We start from the raw sequence: 9,863 nt of genomic DNA, 5'->3' as shown, positions 1-9,863 counted from the left end.
GAATACCGGCTGCGAACTGGGCCGCACGGGCGGCGATAAGCATTTGGGCATTTGTGAGTCAAATGTAAGGAAGACTGTAACTCAACTCTTCACCAGTAGATGTCAGGCCTGTAGCAAAACTAACATTGTGCATAAATATTATTTAAATTAATACTCGACTTACTCCAGAAGAGGGCGCTGTCCGATAAATAAATAGCGTTTACGCACTGTCGTCCATTGTGTACTTTGAAGTGAATGAAAGACAAATCTGGAACTAAAAAATTTGAATTGCTTCAGAAATACTGACGAAAATGTGAAGTAGCTTTTCAGCAATTCTAATTTAATTTATTATGACGCAATGTTAATTTGTTTATAAATACTGTATTTGTGTAAAAATGCCACTGAATAGTCAATTCACAATCACGTATCACGTTTAAGTCGTGTTTAAGTCCTAACACAGACAGCTCTATGTAAAGCCTCTGTGTCCCTTTAATCTTATGGATCAGAGAGCCGACGTCAGCTAACCCCCTGGGCCACGGGCTCCCATTGGCTGGAGATGACGTCAGTTGCATTTTTTTCCTCCAGAAACATGACCTCATCCTTAGTTCATTTATAGTGCCTAAGTGCACTTTTCCCATTGGCTAATGTCTACTATTGCATATCTAGCTATTCCGCCACGCGTTACTAGCTGACCCAGATACGATATAGGCTAATGAATGGGGTTTGATGATTTTATTCGCACATGACAGTAGGACAGAATCATCCAGACTCACGATAATGTACACTAGTGACGTCAATTGGCGAATGGATTCCTATCGGAGTACAGTGCCCTACATGGAGACCAGTTGAAGTATTCGGGCTCAGGGGGAACTGAGGTGAGTAAAGGGTATGAAAGGGGCGTACTGATATTTGAGACATTATATTCACAGTAGGACTGTGCGTATGGGTTTATTTGATGATAGTCAAACAGCAATTTTAGTTTGGGAAATGGACGCACTTGCGTGTGTCGACCACTAGTCGTTTGTCTACATGAAGGCAAGAATGTCTCTCAATGACATTTAAACTAGACTCTAGTAATAATGTCAGGATTCGATTTTGCATTATTTGCATACATTTTTTAAACGAATTTATTGTTGATTAGGATATTGCATCATATTATGCATTGGCTATCGTAAGAATTGAAGGATTAAATGTTTGTGCAGGTTTGATTGAGGGTTGTCATCAATATGTTAACATTGCAGCATGCTGGTAGCTTTGTTATTACCGCCATTTGAATGGCTAGCTACCGATTTATGTAGTTGGCTACATTTGAAAGGCGAATGAATTTCCATCCCCATATATATATATATATATATATATATATATATATATATATATATATATATATATATATATATATATATATATATAAACAATACGTTTATACTAATATTGATGTTATATTATAAGCTATAAACATATATTAATAATATGTCATAGTAAAGTGATCACTTTAAAGGTGAAGTGATGAGAAAATGAGACAACAACAAAAATAATATTAATTTAATTATAATCTGAAAAATATGGCATTTGAAAGTGATCAAGTTTTTCCCACTAAAAATAAAGAATAATAGCTTCTTCTTTTTTTTTTTAACTTTGGCTTGTATTAGGTCATTAATTGATATTGAAATGAGATAAGGTTACAACAACAACAATAATATTAATAATTATAATTTAATAATAATTTGATTTATGTTATATTATAATCTATATACATATTAATTAGCAATGTATTTAAATAACAACAGAAGCAACAATAATAATCTTGTTAAGGATTTCAATATTGGTGCTATATATAAAAAAAAATAACTACATTCTTGCCAATGAAACAAGATGCCGATAAATATCCTACTGTTTGCTCAATTTACAGTGTTCTTTGGACTGAAAATTTCACGTATGCAGTGACTTACACTCAAATAACATATCCAATTTGTTGCTGTTATGGGCAATTAGCTAGATGCTTACATTTTCTAAAACCACTTAATAGGCAGACAGGCAGACAGATTTCAAATTATTGTATGATTAATATGCCATGCATAATTACTTTGATGTATATGTAATTATGTGAGCTTTGAATGGTGTAAACTATATGTTACTATCTAAATATTTTACTTAGTAATTTAGACTGAAATAAAGGCACTAATATATATATATATATATATATATATATATATATATATATATATATATATATATATATATATATATATATATATATATATATTCTTCTTCATATGCTGCAGTAGAAAGCAGTCTACACAGTGCCATAGTGCATCATCACTCATAAGGCAGACCTGGATATGGATGTGGCAGTTCAGAGTAGTAGTATGCATTACTCTGACCCTGGACAGAGCATTAATCTCAGTGGCTGTCACAGCTCAGGCCCCTGGAAAGCTGCCCATCACTTGCAGTTACTAAGCTAATAGTAAGCAGCCTTCGAAAAGGAATGGAGAACTTGGATGTTTCTAGAGGTTGCCTGATCTTGCTGAGCTGAGACCAGTTTAGTGGCTTTTATTATAATGGTTTGGAGTTGGGTGAGTTCACATGGTGGTAGATCCTATCAACAAGATAACTCTTATGTCAGAGAGTGTTGAATGTCTCAGGGTACAGAATGTTTGCAAGGATTCTCTGGTATTGCATGTATAAGTGCAATGATCACTGATCAGCAACAGCAACACTGTAATATTTTCTTGTAAATGTCATGATTTGAAATGTCTTCCAATTAATTTCTAACTAAAAACTTTTTTTGCTGCATAATCTAAAAGACAGATTGGCCCTTGTAAATCAAAACTAGTTTATCAGAACTGATGATATCATTACAATAATGATTAACTAATGCATGTAGGTTTAGAGCGAACAATGGTTTATATTAACATGCGTATGGCACAGAGTCCAAATAATTGATGTCATCCATAAAGTTAATGATTAACCCGGATTAGGATATTTTGGTTTCCTTTTTACTCCATTCAAATGTTTGTTTGCAGTTGTACAGGTACAATATGTCGTTATAAAGTGATAACGGCAACTTTATAATGTTAGAATACATTCTCATACCCCAGTTTAATATGCAGAGACAACTATAAGTAAGCAATTTGTATGCTGATTCCAAAAACAAGTGGAAAATATCCTGACCATCCCAACATAGGAACATTGAGTGCATTTACATGTACAATCGTAAACTGATTATACTTGATAAGCCAAAAAAGTGTTCGGTCATGTAAACTGTGTCCTTTATCAGGGTAAGGTCATAAATTGTTTAAGCATAAAGGTAGATTTTTGCCCATTACCCTGATTTTGCGCTGCATGTAAATACCTTTACCAGTGTTCTTACCGGCTTATCCAATGTGTGCAAGTGTTGTGCGCATGCTGTCATGCCGTTGTGTGCATGCTGTCATGCCGTTTTGATTTGAAATCTGCTCAAGAAAACAGTTTGTAATTTGGTCTAGAAAACTAGAAATCTTTTAAAGAAAACAGTTTTTAATCTCTTCGAGAACACTAGAAATCTGTTCAAGATTTTTTTTTAATCTGTTCTAGAAAATGTGAAACCAGATTAGGAAAACGGTTTGTAATCTGTCTAAGAAAACAGTTTATAATCTGATTGAGAAAACGCAAAATATGTTCAAGAAAATAGTTTGTAATCTGTTCAAGAAAAAAAGATATTGTGCAGGAAAACAGTTTGTAATCTGTTTGGGAAAACAAGGAATCTCTTCAAGAGACCGTTTGTAATCTGTTTGAGAAAACACAAAATCTGTTCAAGAGACTGTTTGTAATCTGTTCTAGAAAACAAGAAATCTGTTCAAGAAAACAGTTTGTAATCTGTTCTAGAAAACATGAAATCTGTTCAAGAAAACAGTTTGTAATCTGTTCTAGAAAACATGAAATCTGTTCAAGAAAACAGTTTGTAATCTGTTCTAGAAAATACAAAATATGTTCAAGAAAACAGTTTGTAATTTGGTCTAGAAAACTAGAAATCTTTTAAAGAAAACAGTTTTTAATCTCTTCGAGAACACTAGAAATCTGTTCAAGATTTTTTTTTAATCTGTTCTAGAAAATGTGAAACCAGATTAGGAAAACGGTTTGTAATCTGTCTAAGAAAACAGTTTATAATCTGATTGAGAAAACGCAAAATATGTTCAAGAAAATAGTTTGTAATCTGTTCAAGAAAAAAAGATATTGTGCAGGAAAACAGTTTGTAATCTGTTTGGGAAAACAAGGAATCTCTTCAAGAGACCGTTTGTAATCTGTTTGAGAAAACACAAAATCTGTTCAAGAGACTGTTTGTAATCTGTTCTAGAAAACAAGAAATCTGTTCAAGAAAACAGTTTGTAATCTGTTCTAGAAAACATGAAATCTGTTCAAGAAAACAGTTTGTAATCTGTTCTAGAAAACATGAAATCTGTTCAAGAAAACAGTTTGTAATCTGTTCTAGAAAATACAAAATATGTTCAAGAAAACAGTTTGTAATCTGTTCTAGAAAATACAAAATATGTTCAAGAAAACAGTTTGTATTCTGTTCTAGAAAATACAAAATATGTTCAAGAAAACAGTTTGTATTCTGTTCTAGAAAATGTGAAATCTGTTCAAGAAAACAGTTTTTAATCTGTTCTAGAAAACATGAAATCTGTTCAAGAAAACACAAAATCTCATTTTTGAGAAAACAGTTTGTAAACTATTAAAACAAAAACGTTTTTGAGAAACATGACTTGGAACAATTGAAACATTATTTTTGAAATTCTGTTTAGTGATGCTAGTGGAGCAGAAAATGAACACACTTCACCTTTTAAATCAGATGTGCTTTTAAAGGTGTTTGTTAAACATTGCACAGGCTTGGTTTTGCTTTAACGGGGTGTTTGAGCTGCAGAAAGAAGATTCAAGCCCTTTCAACCTGATTGTTTTTGTGTAATTTCTCAAAATTCTTTCCTGCTTTGGGATGTGCAGAACAGCCTCCGCAACCTCTCTGCATGCCCAGTCACCTTTTTTCTTTTCCCTCTTTTAAATTATGTTTCCATGGCAACTGTGTAATCTCCACTTTAGCATTTTGCGGCACTTTTTATGTCGCTGTTTCGAGGCAGTCATATAAATATTAAAGCAAATATGCATAAAAGGAATGATGATTATTGAGTGCATGGCTTGCAAATAAAATAAAGTGTGCCACACCTTGTCACCTTGGAAACGGCAAAGCATTTGAGCAGGTTAGACAGGTGTCTGCTTAATACTACATAATAATGAATTGTAGCGCTCACTTGGTGCTCATGGTGGGATGAACACCTTATTTCCACTTAGACAGTGTCGAAAAGCAATGCACAGCCTTGTGCTCCCCTGCCTCCATGGTGCAACTCGCAGCCTGAGTTGTCAAGAAGAAGGAACACAGACACATGCAGCATCAGCCTTGCGATGCTCTGACGTGCTTCCACTTCTCTGCCGACTTCTATATTGCATCCCGCAGGCCACGGATGGGCTGTTGTCATTTTATTGATCAGTCCGAGCACAGGAGAGGTTACAGCAGTGTTTACTTTTCTCAAAGGTGTGGCTGTATATCTTTCCTGTGGAGAGATCGAAAAGATGATGGTAAGAAGGTGGTTTTGGTCTCTGGTGGCTTGTTGGGTGTCTGGAATCCTGCTTGTGATTGTGTTCAGGTGAAATGCAGGTTATGGTTACTTATGTTGACTGGGAACTGGGATCAAAACAAATGCGTCCATGTTGGGATGCTGGTTGCATGAGGTTGGTGCACATTGAGGTGTAGCTTGTAGCTTCACTGCACTGGGTTTGTTAATGTGGACGTTATGATTATGACCTGGCTTATTATGAAACTGATGGATGATGATTTGACTATAAACTGTTTTGAATGAAACAGTCAATCTAAAGTGAAATACAGATTGCATGTGTGTCCTTGTTTATGTTATTAATCTTTCTGTGTAAATGCTTGTTTTGGATCTGTTTATGCAATATATTTATATATAACATAAATATAAAAATATAACATAAATTCCTTTTTATTTTATTCCTGAAGATGTATAATATTTAGGTACATAGATGTGTGTGAATGTCTGTGTGTGAGTGTACATCAATCGCTCCTTTTGATTTCTGCATGGCACTGCAGATATCTAAATATTGCAGCATCACCCTCCATTAATGCAGTTGCAGTCTGCATGAGAGAGACAATAAAAAAAAGTCTGAAAGTAAAATAAAATGTAATTTTAAAATTGTAATTTACTGAAACTATAAATGCGTCCTAAAATACGAAAAGCTAAAACAAATTACTGAGAAAAGTCTTGTTTTTCTATTGTTTTTCAAACTTTCATTTAATTGAATTTAATTGTTAAATGATCTGATTTAATCTCCCAAGCCTTTAGACTATTGGGGGAAATTCACTAAACAATTGCTCCAATTTTGTCCATGCTATTTCAGCGGAAAAACATGCATCTTTTTAACTAACCACTTTCAATCTAGTTTAAGCAGGTGCTACCAGCGATGAAATAGCATTGCATCTCAAGTATTTAAAAGTAGTTTTTGTCATTACTTTTTATTTAAATTAGGCTCATATAGATTGTGCTTCATTCACAAAACCCATGCTATTTGCCCGTTGCAATTTACATCACGTAATTACCGCCTGAGGAAAGCATACAGTAAACGCGTAGTATTAAAAAAACTATATATTTGTGTACATTTTCTATTGACTAGAAAACAGTTATTTATCAAATAATGATCAGATTATGGAAAAGAGCATTATAACCTGTTTTGGCATGTTAAAGAGATGATTTGGGTGTCTGGATCACAGTAGTGGAGTGATGCTGTACAGTCCTATAACCTAATATTCAGAACTGGCCCACAAGATCGGAATTGCGCATGCAGATTTTGTGCCTTTGCCTGATCTGCTTTATTCCTTTAGTGTATCGGGCACTAAACCGGTGCAGACAACGCATGAAAATATACAACGATTTTACCATTCAAAATTAATTCTTAGTGACAGAAACGCTGCTTGCAGTATGGTACTTGATAGACTGTTGATAGAGAAAATCTTATCCTGATCATCTGCTTAACCAGAAGTTGCTGCTTAATATCTCTGCTAGAAGCTCACTGAAGCATGGTAATGCTGCAACACCATATGTTGTAGACAGCAAGAATGCATTTTTGTGAGGAACTTGTGATATGAGAGTTCCAAACAAGCAGAATTTGCCCTGTTTGAGGAGCAAGCTTACATTCTTTAGCTTTCACTTTTGGTGTAACCTTCCATTAGTAAGACAGAGAAGGAGGGAACCAGTCAAGACCATGTATTTTTTTATGACTGGTATGCGGGAGAGTAGACTTTGGAGGAATTGGGCTTTCTTAATGTCACCGAACACTGAATGCTCTAAATGTTCCTGCCCTTTCAGGCTTGATCAACACGTCATCCGTCTCATACAGTAATAAACAACTTATATCTCTCTCTGCCTGTCTTTTCAATCCATCCAACTCAGATGCACTTAAACAAATGCACATACAATGAACAAAAAAAGGTTTCAGTCTGCCAAGTAGAATATGTAGGCTAAATGTGCCCATGCGATAAAAGGATTATTAAAAGACTACATATCACCAATGCAGACAAGGCTATAAATGGCACATATTTTCCAGTCTTGTTGCATAATCTGTATTGGTTCTGTGTCTTAACGTCACATCCTCTTTGCCTATAATATAAACCATGTGAAGATTGCTGAACTAGGATCAGTTTTGTCATTCATATTCTTATAAATACTGTTCCATGGGCAATGGAGATCATAACACATACACCAATGAGCCAAAACATTATGCCTAATATGCTGTTGGTCCTCCGCGTGCCGCCAAAACAGCACAGACCTGCTGAGGCATGGACTCTACAAGACCACTGAAGGTGTCCTCTGGTATCTGGCACCAATACATTAGCAGCAGATCCTTCAAGTCCTGTAAGTTGCAAGGTGGAGCCACCGTGGATCGGACTTGTTGGTCCAGCACATCCCACAAATGTTCAATCAGATTGAGATCTAGGGAATTATAAGGCCAGGGCAACAGCTTGAACTCTTCATCATGTTACTCAAACCGTTCCTGAACAATGTGTGCAGTGTAGCAGGGCGCATTATCCTGCTAAAAGCCAGTGCCATCAGGGAATACCATTTCCATGAAGGGGAGTACCTGGTCTACAACAACGTTTAGGTAGGTGGCACGTGTCAAATTGACTTCCACATGAATGGCAGGACCCAGGGTTTCCCAGCAGTATATTGCCCAGAGCATCACACTCCCTGCACTTGCTTGTTATCTTCCCACAGTGCATCCTGGTGCCATCACTTCCTCAGGTAAACGGTGCACACGTACACGGCCACCCACGAGATGTAAAAGAAAATGGACTTATCTGACCAGGCAACCTTCTTCTACTGCTCAAAGGTCCAGTTCTGATGCTCGCGTGCCCATTGTAGGTGCTTTTGACGGTGGGCAGGGGTCATCGTGGGCACTCTGATCGGTCTGAGGCGGCTTCACAGCAAGACATGTGTTCTTGTTTGGAGAAGATCAACATAATCAGTGTAAATTTAACCTTAAAATAAATGTGTATAGGCCCACATTATGGCCTTATGGAGTTAATTGGTTACCTTTACAAAAATTTACCATGGCAACCCTAGATTCTTAGAACATAACATAGTTACATCAGTTGCTGTGACAATAAAACTATGGAAACTTTTATCAACCATTAGGGGTGGGCAGTATGATCATAATTTTTAGGCCTTTTGATTTAACATCTTAATTTAGTGCAATAACATTATATAAAAAATAACATGTTAAAAAAATGCACGCAATTTATCATGCCCCCGGACTGTAATAAGGAACATTCCTACCGTTGGAGCAATTCAATTCAAGCTTGAAGTACCACCTTCGTGTTTTCTGCAGGGGACAGTAAGTGCAAATCCAGCTGTGTAGGCAACAAACAAAAAACAGACTTTTAAACTGCATGTAACTTGACACAGTGTTTATGACACAACACAACCAAAGTGAGATGCTCCAAAAGCATCTGTCAGATGCATGTTCATAGACATTTCCTTAGAAAAGCCCTTATAATAAGTCAACCTCAGATAGATTGACAAATTCAATTGCAAAATGGATTGTTGTGGACTTTAGGCCAGTGATAGGCTTATGTTCAGTGATATGGAAATAAAGAATCTTAAGCCACTTTTCTATTGTCTTATCAATACTGTATTTGTCTGCCACAATAATGTAATGCATTTTAATTATCTGAATTATATTTATTGTAAATATAATATTTAGAGCTGTCAGAATTAAAGTGTTAATGCATGCTATTAATTAAAATGTTTCACATATAATTTTTTCTTTATCATGATTAACGTTTTTACCATTAATACTGCATAAAAACTTGTTGGGAGGGAGGAATCTTTGTAATGTATCAATGTGTCCGCCCTCAGTCATTACACTGACACACACACCACAAACACACACAACAGCGCTTTCTTGTCAGTGATAAAATGACAGAGGAAAGGAGCTCTTAGCGCTATTTGATGTAGAAAACAAGCCCAGATGGGACTTGTGGTAGATATAAAGTATTTGTCAGCCTATATAAGGTGCATTTTAATTACCACAGATACACTCCAAGTCTTAACTATCACCAAATGCAGAATGACCTGTTTTTGTCTGCAAGCGCTTTTCAAGCGGAGTTCAAAGTGACGCTTGATGCTGGCATTGACGCCCTGGCATGAATCATGAACACAGCTTCACGATTGCTGTAAGAAGACAGATCTGTGCCAGGAAAAGCCAGTCTACCAGCAGATTAATACTGTGGAGGATGAGAGTTTAAGAGATTTAATGCCTATTGCAACAAATGTGCAACC

At 35.9% G+C, this 9,863-nt stretch overlaps 1 protein-coding gene across 1 annotated transcript in view; it reads left to right on the top strand.

Annotated features, from left to right (window-relative positions):
- Positions 1-610: 610 nt before the first annotated feature.
- LOC127638138 (dual specificity protein phosphatase 8-like) overlaps positions 611-9,863 on the top strand; it is a 48,264-nt gene continuing 39,011 nt past the window's right edge. Inside the window, exon 1 of the mRNA XM_052119512.1 lies at positions 611-854. The gene's annotated coding sequence lies outside the window, so the exon portion shown is untranslated. The remainder of the gene's footprint in view (positions 855-9,863) is intronic.

This window comes from Xyrauchen texanus, chromosome 46 (genome assembly GCF_025860055.1).
Source record: "Xyrauchen texanus isolate HMW12.3.18 chromosome 46, RBS_HiC_50CHRs, whole genome shotgun sequence".
In the NCBI taxonomy this organism is placed as follows: Eukaryota; Metazoa; Chordata; class Actinopteri; order Cypriniformes; family Catostomidae; genus Xyrauchen; species Xyrauchen texanus.
Note: the sequence above shows the minus strand (reverse complement) of the source record. Positions and strands in the feature narration are given on the sequence as shown.